General features: G+C 41.0%; 1 pseudogene; it reads right to left on the bottom strand.

The window, feature by feature from the left end:
* Positions 1 to 2,178: 2,178 nt before the first annotated feature.
* On the bottom strand, positions 2,179 to 2,268 carry LOC147917680 (U6 spliceosomal RNA; annotated as a pseudogene).
* Between the last annotated feature and the right edge of the window lie 13,063 nt (positions 2,269 to 15,331).

Here is a 15,331-nt window from a genome sequence, read left to right as displayed (position 1 = left end):
TTCCCCATGTCAAAATCCTGTCCCATCGTCAGGGCCCAGCGCAAATGCTACCCTGTCCAGAGAGTTTTATCATAATCTGCGGTCAAATTCACCTTCCTCTGTGATTCTAGACCTATGAGTTCTTGTCATACCTGCCTTGTGCTCAAGTTAGTTATGGGTGTCTCTCCTCACAGCCTGATCTCACTGTGGACAAGACTCCATTGCACGGCGCCCCCTGCTCAGCACCTACCTCTCAGGTATCTAAGGAGCCTAAGGGAAGGCAGCAGGATGTGGTAGGTCCTTTCCCCAACTTCCAGTGCTGTTTTTCCAGTGAGGTTCCAGGACGACCTGCCTTCCAGGTACCTGGGCTGTTTATTTAAAATGCACCCCAGACTTGCCAAATCTGACTTTCCAAGGTTGGTCCCCTTGTAAAGTTTACACTTTTTTGTTTTATTTTTAAATTAATTTTGATGAAGCATAATTTACGTATAATAAAATGTAACCACTGTAAGGGTAAAGTTTGATGAGTTTTGATAAATTCACACCGTCGTGTAACCATCATATCAATCATGACATAGAGTGTCTCCTTCACACCAGAACATTCCCTCATGCCCCATTGCAGTCAATTAACTACCCCCTTGGCTCCAGATAGCCATTTCTTTTTGTTACTATAGAGTAGTTTTATTCCTTTTAGAATTTCATATAAATGGAATCATGCGATGTGGTGGGTTGAATGGTGGCCCCAGACATATCATGTCCTAATCTCTGGAACCTATAAATGTTGCCTTGTTTGGAAAACGTGTCTTTGAAGATATGACTAAGTTAAGGGTTTTGAGATAAGGAGATAGTTCTGGATCATCTGGGTGGGCCCACATACACACATACACGCAGGGAGAAGTCAATGTGGAGATGGAAGCAGAGATTGGAGGGATGTGGCAATAAGCCAAGGAACGCTGGCAGCTCTCAGAAGCTGGAAGAGACAAGGAAAGATTCTCCCCCAGAGCCTCCAGAGGGAGCACAGCTATGCTGACACCTCGATTTTGGGCTTCTGGCATCCAGAACTCGGAGAGAATAAGTTTCTGTTGTTTTATGGCACCAAGATTGTGGTAATCTGTTACAGCGGCCCTAGGAAACTAATGCGTGTTGTATGTAATTTTCTGTGTCTAACTTCTTTTGCTCATCTTGATTTTACTATTCCTCCATGTTGTTTGTGTATATCGTTCATTTTTTTATTACTGAGTAGTATTTCATTGTGTGGATATACCACAGTTTGCTTATTCATTTCACCTATTGATGAGTATTTGAACTATTTCCAGATTCAGGCTCTCATGAATAAAACTGTTATGAACAAGTTTGTGCACGTGTGTGTGTGTATGTGTGGGGTTATACAATAAGTATATGTTTAATTTAGTAAGAAGCTATCAAATACTTTTCCAAAGTGGTTGTACCGTTTTGAATTCCCATGAACAATGTATGAGAGTTCCACTTACTTCACATTCTCACCAACACTTGATTTTGTCAGTCTTTTATTTGTTAGATATATGTATATACATAATAAATAAAAATATGTAATTCAACTTTAATTGAAACATAATATATAATAAATTATATATATATATTCAACATTAATCGAAAAACGTTTACTTGTAAAGAAATGCTCCTTTTTTTTCCTAAAGGAAAAGTAAAAAAGTTCATGACAAGTGATGCACAAAGATGATACTCTAATATTAGTGGAACATCAGAAAATACGAGTGGTTTTATTTCTAGAAATATCTAAATATGAACCAGATGATATTTAGTATAAAGTGTAGATATTTAGTCAAGTGTAAAGTTGTAGACTCACTGAAATCTTCCATTTTTATTTTCTTAATTTTTGTGTTAAAAACCAAACATAATTCTTCAAATGTTCTTGCACAATTCTTACCAGCCTAGGTCTTGTCATTAAAAAAATATGGAATGCGGGGCTGGCCCGGTGGTGTAGTGGTTAAATTTGCATACTCTACCTTGGCGGCCTGGGGTTTGCAGGTTCAGATCCCAGGCGCGGACCTACACACCACTCATCAAGCCATGCTGTGGCAGTGTCCCACATACAAAATAGAGGAAGATTGTCACAGGTGTTAGCCTCAGGGTTAATCTTCCTCAAGCAAAAAGAGGAAGATTGGCAGCAGATGTTAGCTCAGGGCCACTCTTCCTCACCAAAAAAAAAAGGAACCCTTCACGAATTTGCATGTCATCCTTGTACAGGGCCATGCTAATCTCTGTATCTTTACAATTTTAGTATATGTGCACTGTCAATCTTTTAAATTTTAGTTGTTTAAACTAATTTGTGGAGGCACCTCGTGGTTTCAATTTGCATTTCCCTAATGACTACAATGTTGAGTATTTTTTGGTGTGTTTATTGGCCACTTGTATATCTTCTTTTTGAAATGCCTGTTCAAATCTTTTGCCCATTATGTGTGTAGGGGTGTTGTTTAACTTCTTACTGAGCTTTAAGAGTTCTGTATATATTCTGGATACAAGTCCTTTGTTGAATATAAGTATTGCAAACATTTTCTCCCAGTCTGTGGCTTTCTTTTTCATTTCCTTAACAGTGAATTTCAAAGAGTTCTAGAAGTCTTTAATTTTGATGAAGTCCAGATTTCCAGTTTTTCCCCTTGTAGTTCATGTTTTTTGTGTCCTACCTAAGAAATCTTTGCCTATGAAGGTCACAAAGATTTTCTCCTGTTTTCTTCTAGAAGTTTTATAGTTTGAACTTTTATGTTTAGGTCTATGATACATCTTGAGTTATTTTTTGTGTGTGGTGTGAGGTAAGAGTTAACATTAATTTTTTTTCTTACAGATATTCAGCTTTCCAGCACCATTTGTTGAAAAGATTAGTTTTTCCCTATTAAACTGCCTTGGCACCTTTGTTGAAAATCAATGTGTTAAGTTGTTTATCCACTCATCCGTGATGGATCATGTTTATTGACGCTACTGGATGATATTACTTTGTAGATTTCTTTTTCCAAATGATTTGTGGCTCAAATCTGCATTTTGACAAGCACCTCTGGTGATTCTTATGCCCACTAAAGTGTGACACCCTTCGGCTGTAGGGCAGTGGTTCCTAATCAGGAGTAGAAATACTAATCACCCAGTGCCCCACCTCCAAAGGGCCTGATTTAGCAGGTCTGGAGGAGGCCCCCAGAAAAAAACTTCCCCTGACTAAGAGCTATTGATTCTTTGCTTAGGAACAGTGGACACATCCTCTCCTTTCCATTCATGTGTCCACTAGACCCATTCATGTGCCCTCTAGGTGCACCTCTGAGGTACCACAGTGACCAAGGTTTGCTGGAGGCAGAGATGAACAAACAGGCCAGGGCAGCCCCATGTGTGGGGTGCAGAGGGATCGACAGAGCCTTGTGGGAAGAGTGGGTGAATCTGGTGGTCCTGGGTGCCACTGCGGATGCTGCAGTGTGGGCCCCGTGGGAGCCTCTCTTTGTCCTACAAAGACCCCATGAGGCCTGGCTCCACCCCTGTGCTGGTTAGAGTCAGAGTGTGAGGCTCCTTCTTGAGGTTAAGACTGCATGTCACATTCCCTACAGACATGGGCTTTCTGGCTTTGTCTTGGGACCGCCACGTCATGCTGTCTCCCCATGCTCTGTCCCTGGTGGAAAGTTTCAGTCTCTGGAGGTGCGGAGAGAAGGCAGCCCTGTTGGCTCTGGTGGAGTTCTGTGACCGCTGAGCTGTCCGCATAACTTGGTCTCAGTCCACCCTGCCCTGTTTGTTTGCCGTCTGGGTTGCTTCTCCTGGTAGGATTGACTGTCCCTCATGCCCAATTTCACACCACACCTGAAGCCATTTGGCCTTTCTTCGCTGCCCTCCTCCACCTGAGCACTGCTCCGGGGAGTGTTATCCAGCCTGATTGCTCAAAATGTGCAAACCCGGCTAACTAGGCAGGGCACCCAGGCCCTGGAGGCATCAACCAAGCTCAGCTTTACACGGTTTTCTTTCTGGTCTGGGCTAGAGCCTGGCAGTTCTATAAGGAGAGGGGAGCCTGTTGTTCTCTAGAATGGTCCAGAAACCCTTGCAACTGGCTGTTGCCCTTGAAGTGATGTAGCCTGGGTGCTGGGGGAGGCAGCTGCTCCAGCTCTGAACTTGCTCTGAGGCAGTGGTTCTCAGCCCTGGCTGCACATGAGTATCACCTGGAGAGCTTTGAAATTTCCCGAAGCCCAGGCTGTGTCCCAGGTTAGTTCAGCCAGAATCCCTGGAGGTAGGACCTGGGCTGCAGGATTTTTGAAGTTCCCCAGGGGATTTCAACATGCTATTAAGTGTGAGAGGAGCTGCTGTAAGGGGACCAACACTGGTGGGATGAGGCGAGGCGGAGAGGGAGGGTCTGAAACCAACTTAGCAGATTTGCCTCCCTGGACAAAACAAGCCACTCTCTGTTTTGTTTTGTTTTTGATTAAAATTATAGTGGTGTCACCCTTCTTTCTTTAAATTTCCGTTCCAGCCTCGACTGATACTCTTCCAGTGTCCGGTTCTAAGATCACCTTTTGGGTGCAAAGTATAGTCCCTTGGGCCGAGGAACAGGTTGCGGAGGGCAGAGGATTCGTTTGGCTCTGTGTCTTCCATTACCAGCACGCTGCTGTGATATCTTGGGTTGGTGACTACTGGTGGAGCGGGGCGGTATGTTAGCCTGCGGCTAAGGAGACCTGGTTCACCTGGTGGCACCACTCTAGCTTCTCCTGTGCCCACCTCACCCACTCATGCCCTGATTCTCACCTTGGACTTGTCATCCCCACAAGCCCCCAGTCCAAGCCTCTTGCTTTCCGACCACAGCGCCCTTTCCTTCCTCCCACCTTTGGCCCCCATCCCTCCACACCCTCATTGGGATCTCTGCCTTTTCCCAGCCTTCAGCCCTCTCCTTCCCTTCTTACTCAGCCTATCATTTCAGTACCACTTTTGCCAGCCCACTGAACTCCTGCACTCCTCCCGTATTTCATAGAGAAAATTGAAGCTGTGGATTCAAATTCTACAACTTCCAAACCCATCAGCATCCTCACTCATCCTCTCCTTGACCTCCCTGTTGCCATCATGGAGCCTCCCTTCTCCTCTCCGAGGCCAGTCCTCCACCTCACCTGGGGCACCCATGCCTGCCCCCGCCCTCTTCTCAGGACCTCACACTGATGATCTCTTCTCTCTCTTGTATATTCAATCCCTGGCTTTCGCCTCCATCATTTTACTGAAACAGCTCTGGCTGATGTTACCTGTAACTCCCGTGTTACCAAATCTGATGGAGTTTTCACTCTTTGTTGGACTGCCCCCTTACCTCTCAGCAGCACGGAGCTCGAGGCTCGGTGGTTGACTACTGCCTTCTTCAGATGCTCCCCTCCCTTGGCTTTCCTTCTACCTCTCCACCCACTCCTCCTCAGTCTCCTTTGTAGACTCATTCTTTTCTCACAAGCCAGTAACTATAGACATTCTGCAAGCTGGGTCCTACGTGTCTTTACCTTTCTGTTCAAAGCTAGTTACACCCTTAGCCCTAATGATTACCAAGTCCTAGCTGTTGCACATATTTCATCTCCAGTCTAGATCTTTCTTTAGAGCTAAAGGCATGTATATCCAACTGCCTCCTTGTCCTTTTTTTTTTTTTAATTGTGGTAAAAGATGCATTTTACCAGAAGTAGAATTATTGGGTCATACAGCAGTTCTGTTTTTAATTTTTTGAGGAACTTCCATAGTATTTTCCAAAACAGTTGTACCATTTTGCATTCCCAACAACAGTGCACGAGGGTTCCGATTTCTTTACATCCTCACCGACACTTGTTATTTTCTGGGGTTTTTTTTGATGGTAGCTATCCTAATGGATGTGAGGTGATATCTCATTGTGGTTTTGATTTGCATTTCCCTAATATTAGTGATGTTGAGCATCTTTTCATATGCTTGTAAGACATTTGTATATCTTCTTTGGAGAAACGTCTATTCTAGTCCTTTGCGCATTTAAAAATTGGGTTATTTGTTTTTTGTTGTTGTTGAGTTGTAGGAGTTATTTATATATTCTGGATTATTAACTCCTTATTAGATATGTGATTTGCAAATATTTTCTCCCATTCCACAGGTTGCCTTTCACTCTGTTGATTGTGTCCTTGGATGCACACAAGTTTTAAATTTTCATGTAGTCTAATTTGTCTATTTTTGCTTTTGTTGCCTAGGCTTTTGGCATCATATCCAGGAAATCCTTGCCAGTCCCAGTGTTATGAAGCTTTTTCCCTATGTTTTTTTCTAAGAGTTTTATAGTTTTAGGTCTTTCATGCATTTTTAGTTAATTTTTGTGTATGGTGTAAGGTCAACTTCATTCTTTTGCATGTGTAGGTCCATTTTTCCCCAACACCATTTACCAAAGAGACTGTCTTTTGTCCATTGAATAGTCTTAGCACCCTTGTTGAAAATCATTTGACCATGTACTCAAGGGTTTATTTCCGGGCTCTCTATTCTATTCCATCGGTCTATGTGTCTATCTTTATGAGAGTATCACTCTGTTTTGATTAACTATTGCTTTGTAATAAGTTCCTCCTTATCCCTTTAAAAAACATTTTGTTTTAGTCTTTTCACAGATGTATGTGAATGTGTGTTTTTGTGGGATACAATTTAAAGAGTTAATTATTTTATAAGTCTTATTACCTCTCTGCCCAAATCAGACTTTGCCCCTCTCCATTTTTTGGTCCCCTGAAGGAACCACTTCAACTCTTTTATCTTTTTCATTTGGAATTCATCTCCACGTCCTTAAATAATATACACATAGTGATACCTCTTAGTTTTTAAGTTTTAGGCCGTATGTATTGACTTCTCATTGTGTTGGAAATGAGGATTTAGCTCTTTCACCACCGTTTCCCAAAATCTGCACACTTTCTGTCCCCTTCATCCTCCTGATAGAGTTAAATCAAAATTTTGGACAAGTCAGTGTACAGCATTACTATGACTATGGAAATAGTCACAGCTGAGCCATGTAGTATACTGTCATATATTTTCTTTTCTTACAGAACTTTTTGTTTTCCCTCAACTTAATAATATTTTTATTTTTTTGCTATGTTTTCTATGTATATGTCATTAATTCAACCCCAGAGGGTACCTGGGAGCTCTCTTGGTACAACCCCGCCAAACGTGAGGAAGCCTGCAGCCTTCCTTCACGGGGGAAAGGCTTGTTCACAGGGAGGTGATACAAAGTAGTCATCACTGATGGAATTCCTTCTACGGAGAAGGTGCTGGGCTAGGGTGACATGGATGGATACAACAATATTCTGCACACCAGGGACTTAGAGTTGAGTGAGATAGATGGATATTGAGGCAATCATTCCAATATGAGGCAAACTTAGATGAGATATGAGAATAAGAGAGACTGCAAAGTTAAGAGAGGACAGGTTATGAACAGTTATTTCTAATTAGAAGGTTCAAGGAGAGCTTTAGCAGGGTGGTGGTGTGTAAGCTGAGTTAAGGTCTCAATGGGAAGGATCGGTGGTGCAGAGAGAAGGACATTTAGGTGCAGAGAGAAGGGGGAAGTGAAGGTACAGAGATAGGAAAGTATAAATGGGTTCAGAGAGGCCCAGCGTGGCCACGGCGTGGATGCGTGGGGAGGCATCATACAGATGAACGTTAACGTGGATTGGGCATCTCTGTGCTGGGCCCTGAGCACAGCCTTTTACAGGCACTATACTAGTGGTTCTCAAACTGTCATCACCTGGGAACTTGTTAGAATTGCAAACCCTCGAGCCCTACCCAACTCACTGAATCAAAAACTCTGGGAGTGGGGCCAGCAATCTGTGTTTTAACAAGCCCTTCAGATGATTCTAAGGCATGCTAGTGTTTGAGAACCATTACACTATACAATTTGATGCTTACAATAATGCCTTAGCTGGACACTCATTATCCCCGCTTTACAGATGGGGAAGCTGTCAGAGTGAGCAGGTAACTTACCTGAGGTCCAGCGGGGTGCTGGAGCCAGCTCGCACTGGCTCTTGAGAGCAAATTATGAGCATCTCTTCCCAACTCTAAATTTAGTTGATGTCACGTTGGTAGCTTGCAATTGGCCATAGTGGAAGTATTAACACCACGGAAATTAGCAAATGCTACAAATCAGGGCGTCAAGCCCACCATGAGAGCCAGTTGTTAAACATGCACCAGCACACCACTGTTCAGGGCACTTGGTGGGTGGGTGGGTGGTAGGACTGGGTCTTGAACCCCAGCAGCCTGGCTGCTGAGTGCATGCTCTTAACCACTAGGCTCAACTTGTTCTGAAAATCTGGAAAGACAGGCTGGGGCCACAATATGGAAATCTTTAAGTGCATGTTAAAAATTTGGGCTTTATTCTGCACACACTGGATTCTTCAGAGTTTTGAATAGGTGAGTGATATGATTGTATGTTTGGGCAGGAGAACTAAATTGTTGGCTGTGGCTTTTCACTTTGCAAATATGGTGAAAACATGGGATGGGAGGGTGTTGTAAGGGGAGTCAGAATAGTTGCACTTCATAGAGGAGGGCCTCAACAGCCAGGGGTTGCCCGTTTGCAGAAGAGCTCAGGAAGCCCTACAGAGCAGATGCCTCCTGCTCACAAAGCCTCCTTGTCCTTCAGGAGAAAGGTCCCCTGTCTCCCACTCCAACCGTCTGCCACAGCATGTCCTGGCCTTAACGCAGCAGCTGCTGGCCCAAGTTGTCCCAGGAGTCCCGGGTCCAGGTCAGGATCCGCTCTGCAGCCACGGCAGCAGACCACTTGGTCACTTCCCACATTCATTCCTCCTTCCTCAGAGAACCTCGAAGATTTTCAGACCCCTTCACATCCAAGCGGCCGTGTGCTTCAGGGGAGGCTGGACCCCCCTTGCATCCAGTGAATCCTGATTGGATTTAAGCCAGCAGTTCTCAAACCTTTTGGTTTTAGGACACTTAAGAATTGACGACCTCCAAGAGCTTTTGTCTATGTGTCCTGTGAATTGATATTACCATATTAGAAATTAAATCTGAGAATTAAAAAATTACTTATTAATTCATTTAAAAATAACAATAGACCCATTGCTTGTTAATATAACATATTTTTATGAGAAATTAGTATATTTTCTAACACAAAAATATTTCGTGAGAATATCTAGTTGTAAAAGAGAAATATTTATGTATTGTATAGTTGAAATTTGCAAAGAGAGTGGATCTCAAGTGTTTTCATCACATATACACAAAAAGGATAGCTCTGTGAGCTAATGGATATGCTAATTAGCTCAGTTGGGGTAATCATTTCACAATGTATACCTACATCAAAACATCACATTGTACAACCTAAATATATACAATTTTTATCTGTCAATCATACCTCAATAAAGCTGGGGGGAAAAAAAGAAAAAGAGGAGTATTTTCATAGCCCTTTCAGATAATTGTGGATATTTTGCTTTGATGCTACACAGAAATCCGACAACAGGTAGTTTTTTAAAGATTAAGTGCAATGTGATATCTGAAATGAGATCAATGAACTTTTCATATCCTGTTGCACTAAAATCTACTGGTGTATCTTGCACTTTGGATCTCCTACCTATCCATGATTATTAGGAAATATTGGTTTGCTGAGTATGTACATTTTCCAAGTGTTGACACATTTTATTACGCAACATCAAAAAATATCACATTTGTTAATATCACCACCAGAAAGTCTTTAATGGAAAGCTGCCAAGCTCATGATGTAAGGCACAAGTTTTCCAAAATTCTAATTTTTATTTGAAAGCTTGAATTTTATTATTGGCCACAAACACTGTCGGTTGTTTTCCTTGAAATGACCGCTCTCTTTGTCCATTTTCAAGAACCTTTCTGCCAAACACCCATGTCTGAACAACTATAGTTTGGCAATTGTTCTTTCACATAAAAATAATGCTCTCTGAAAAAAGTGACTGGTTTAGTTTGCAACTCACACAATTGTACAAGTGCTTTTTCTATAGAAAGCCATTTTCTTTGATGCACCTGACATGCCTTATGCTTACTTTTCATTTCATCACATAGGATATTAAAAAGTCATGTTAAAAAATATGTGTTTAGGTGTTGAGATTTAATAAAATTAATAATTCTTACTGCTTCATCAAGGACATTCTGAAGTGAAGCTGGATTTTTAATTTTTTTTTACCTGGGAGAGCCTGGCACCGAGGCATCCAGTGGCTATTGGTATACAGTTTGCCACCGCCTGGGTGCTAAAGGCCGCAGCAGTTGAACCCACCATTGCTTTTACATCATCAGTGCAAACGTCAACACGGTTGATACACCTTAAGATAAACCATCTGGGATAACCCGTAAGATTCAAAAAAGTTCTTCAACACTTTGAATTTCCTTCAGCACCACTCATGTTTTGTTGCCAAGCATCCACATGAAAGATCTTCTTTGCTGATTGTTTAGTGCCTGGACAATCCAGGCACGCACGTACGTTCATCCATTTGTAGGGCAAGCGTACGAGTCTGCCGATGAGAGATCAGCTCAGCCCTCACGTCCACAGCTCCATCTTTCGTTTGACGAGTGTCCGTATCTTCGGGAACTGGCGGGGCCGTGATTTCTTTCACTGAGTTTGCATTCAGCAGGCACTCAGCAGTGTCAACTGTCCAAGACTTTATTAGTCTTTCCATTAATGCAATTTGATCACTTGTTTTGTAAGAGGCTTCTGTGGCTTTTTCATTTCTAGTTTAAATAGCTGTAACAAACAGTTTTTTGGCTTTTTAAGAGCTCGTAACGTCTACGTTTAAAATATTTAATTCCTTTTTCTTTAAACTCTGGTCTTAAAATGATACCACAACTTAGATAGCCCCATCAGGGCCGGGGGAGGGTGAGACGAGCAAGTGTCTGGGGCACAGGATTTGAGGAGGCACTCGCTCCACCACCTGCTCTTGTGGGACCCTGAGAGGGAGCGCCACCTTACATTTTGCACCCTGGGCCCCTCGCTTGCCTCCCCAGTCCTGGCACTGGGCACCATAATGCTATTCAGAAATGTTCTATTGCATAAGACCAAAAAAAAAAAAAAAATTGCTGAGGGAGAGATTGCTTTCTTCATATTTTTGCTTCTTATTTACCGTTTCTCCCAGTTCCTCTGGAGTAGAGTCCTTCTGTCCATGAATCAGCAAACTCACTGACATATCACTTTCACCTTTTTCAGGATCTTTGGATTTAGGTGGTGCTGTGGTAGGTTGAGAAAGTGAGTTTTCTGAGCACCCCTTTTTAAGCTAGTGCTCCATCCTTAAATGTAAGAAAATATGTTATAAATAAAATTTCTTTTATTTCAGAATAAAATATTATTAAATTCTAAAGTAAGAGTTGGAGGTCAAATTTAAAAATTAAAATAATTTTTTGAACATTTAACAAATAGTATTTCAAAACAAGACAACAAATCGTACTTTTTATGTTTCTGTGTAGGTGCAAAGGAAACTTTGGGATTTCAAAATAATGATTTGTTGAATGATAATGAGGTTACAGAATATAACAAGTATAACTAAAAATAGCCAGTAAGAGCACAGTAGAAGTACTGAAAACAAACTGAATTAATCTCTGAAAATGCATGTATCTATGTCCTAAGCTTACTTTCCTTAGAAATTTCTAGAAACTACAGAAATACACAAGTATACATTCCATGAGCTGTCAGAGCAATGACATCAGCACATTATCATGCAGCCTCTGGAAAACTCTACTGTACACTCAGGAGAGAATGAACGTGAACAAGCAAGTGAAGCCTCAATATTATTATGAAAATAGTTTTGATCTTACAGAGCCATTTAAAGGGGTCCCAGGATCACACTTTGAGAACCTCTGGTCTAAGCTCATGTTAGTCCTCTTGCCAGTGATTGGTTTAGGCATAATGATATGACACAATTCTGGCCAGTGAGAAATAAGGAGAATTGTGCTATGTGGTTTCTGGAAAGAGAAATGCAAGAGATAATCTCTTCTTTCATTGGACATTGTTGGGATCGGGTGTAGTGCCTGGAACTCTTGCAGCCATCTCATGCCCTTGAATTACGCTTGATTCAAGATTTTCTCTCATACTCCACATCCAATGTGTTAGCAAGTCACATTAGCTCTACTGTTAAAATATATCCAGCATCTGACCTTCTTCCACTACCTCCATACTCCCTACCCAATCCAAGCCACCATCATTCCTCACTTGGATTATTGTAATGTTTTCCTAATTTTTTTCTTCCCTTTGCACCTCATATTATGCACAGAGCAGCCAGGGTAAGTCTTCTAAAAAGAAATCTAGATCATTCACTCTTCTGTTCAAAACCTTTCAGTGGCATTCCGTCTCTCAGGATGAAGGCCCAAGTCCTTACCATGGCCACAGGGACCTACCTGATCCAGCTCCCAGAGCTGACTACCTCTCCCTGCTGCTCTGCTTTTCTTTACTCCTTCCATCTTCCCGGTCTCCTTCTGCTCCTCAAACCAGCCAAGCTCCTGTCCCAAGGCCTTTGCCCTTGCATTTCTCTCTGCCTGCAGTGCTCTTCTAGATGTCTGCATGGCTTGTTCCCTTAGTTCATTTAGGCCTTTGTTCAGAGATGCCTTCTCACCAACCTCTAGCCCCACCTGGGACCCCCTACCCCCTTTATACTGCTTTATTTTCCTCTATGGCATTTTCACCTTTGACACATTGTACAGTAATTTGCTTATTGCCTATCTCCCCCAACTCATAAATCGAGTTCCATGAGGGCTTTGTTTTGTTCAGCACTGTAACCTCATCACCTGGAAAAGTGCTTGGCATTTAGTAGCGCTCATTAAATAAGACTTCCAGAAAGAGAGAAAAAAGTATATGGAAAAGAGGAAATAGTGACTAAGAATTTCATACAATTAAGAAAGAAAAAACTTGAATTTTAAAAGTTCATAGAATACCAAATGGGGCAGATTGACTCAAAACAAACAAATACACAGGCTTGACACCTTACAGGGAAGTCTCAGAACAGGAGAAAATTCTGAAAGTTTACAGAAAGAAAAAGCAGATCATGTACAAATACAAGAATTACATTGACACCAGACTTCTCAACAGGATGAAACAATGAGGCATGAGAAATAAGGACTTGTGAATAACTTACTAAGATTTGTCATTCTCTAAAAAAGAAATTTTAAATAAAGGAAGAAAAATTTTTATAACAATCAAGAACCAATTTTGGGTGATACCAGTATGGCGGGGTGGGGAGGATGTTGAGGGGATGCAGAGACCAGAAGGAGGTGAGTGAGTGCCAGGGGAAAAGAAACTGAAAATGAAAAATAAGTGTAAGTACGATTCTTAAAAAGTTAGGGAAAACAACTAGAAGAACACAAATAGAAAATACGACTTTCATTCCAGCGGAAGAAAATCTGATTAGTGCAATGAAAAGTGGAAAAGAGAAAGAAAATGTATGTAACAAGTACAGTAAACACAAAATAAAATGGCTGAAAGAAGTCCTAATATACTATTAATTAAAATAAATGTAAATGAATTAAACTCACTGATCAGATTGTATTATAAACCAAACAAGATCAAGCAATGTGTTGTCTTCTAGAGACTGTGGCAGATACTAGTATTATTCTTAGCCCCTTCTTCCTTGTTGCTTTTCTCTATGGAGGCTGAAACGTTAAATTGTTACTTTCTTTTTTTTTTTTTCTGAGGGAAATTTGCCCTGAGCTAAAATCTGCTGCCAGTCTTCCTCTATTTTGTTTGTGGGTCGCCACCACAGCGCGGCCACTGATAGACGAGTAGTGTAGGTCCACGTCCAGGAACCAAACCCAGGCCACCGAAGTGGGACACACTGAACTTAACCACTAGGCCACCGGGGCTGGCCCGAATTATTACTCTCTTAGTCTCCATTACAAGTAAGTGGCCTTGGGACCCAGTTCTGGCCCATGAGACGTAAGTGAAGTCAGCAGGACCAAATTGTCACAAAAAGAAATAAAAATTGTCACAACTGAAAACTTGCATAGACCAATAAATATTTTAAAAAATTAGAATAGTAGTCAAAGACTTCCTTCCATCAAAAAGCCCTAAGACCAGGTGATTATATCAAACTTTTAAGGGACAAGTAATCCCCATCTTACACAAGTTTTCCAGAAAATAGGAATGAAATGAATAAAATGATTTCATGAGGTTAGCATAATCTTGATCCTAAAACTATTGAAGGACATCACAGGAGAAGAAAATTGTAGACCTGTTTCATTTATAAACATAACTCTGAAAATCCTAAGTGAGACATCAATTGAACTAATCCAAATATGTATTTTTAAAAAAAATAAAACATCATGATCAAGTAGAGTTTATTCCAGGAAAGCAAGAATGGTTCAACATCAGAAAAACAAAAAAAAAAAGGCACTGTAATTCACCATATTAATGGACCAAAGGAGAAAAAATGAAAAAAACACTAAAGGAGAAAAAACACCAAAGAGAAAGAGACAAGTCTATCCATTCTATTCAATAGATATAGAAATGTTTTCCTTATAGAGTGCACAGCTATTTATGATTTTTAAAATTCTTAGAAAATTAAGAATAGACAGAAACTCCCTTGATAAATGTTATCTATCCAAAATCTCATACTTAAAGAGAAACTTTAGTGACATTCCTTTTTGTTTTGTGAGGAAGATTAGCCCTGAGCTAACATCCGATGCCAATCCTCCTCTTTTTGCTGAGGAAGACTGGCCCTGGGCTAACATCCGTGCCCATCTTCCTCTATTTTATATGGGAGGCTGCCACAGCATGGCCTGACAAACGGTGCGTTGGTGCGCACCTGGGATCCAAACCTGTGAACCCCAGGCCGCCGAAAGTGGAGTGCGCACACTTAACCACTGTGCCACTGGGCCAGCCCCTGACATTCCTTTTAATACGAGGAATAAGACAAGGAGGCTTGGTATTCAACATAGCAATTGAGGTGTTGTCAACGTAGTAAGAGAGGAAAAACAAATAATAGGCAGAACAATTAGAAGGGAAGAATAAAAATTATCATTATTTATAGATGAGATGATCAATTATGTAAAAACCCAGCGGAATCTACAAACCTCTGGTGCTAATAAGAGAGTTTAGCAAATTTACCAGATTCAAGATCAATGTGAAAAAAATCAGTAACATTTCTGTACTCCAGGAAAAAAACCAGAAAATAAGATAACATTTGTAATAGTAACAAAAATTTTAATGAAAAAAATGCTTGAGATGTTTATAAATAAATTTAAAAAATAAAATTAAGGTCTTGAATACGTGAATAAATGAAGAGATAGACCTATGCAATCCAATCCATAGCCACTAGCCACGTGTGAGCACTTAAATTGTGACTAGTTCAAATTGAGATATGGTGTAAGTATAAAATAAACACTGGATTTTGAAGACTTAGTATAACAAAAGAATGTAAAGGATGTCATT

This window comes from Ceratotherium simum, chromosome 3, assembly GCF_057802395.1.
Source record: "Ceratotherium simum simum isolate JZ-2026a chromosome 3, ASM5780239v1, whole genome shotgun sequence".
NCBI classification, from domain to species: domain Eukaryota; kingdom Metazoa; phylum Chordata; class Mammalia; order Perissodactyla; family Rhinocerotidae; genus Ceratotherium; species Ceratotherium simum.
Note: the sequence above shows the minus strand (reverse complement) of the source record. Positions and strands in the feature narration are given on the sequence as shown.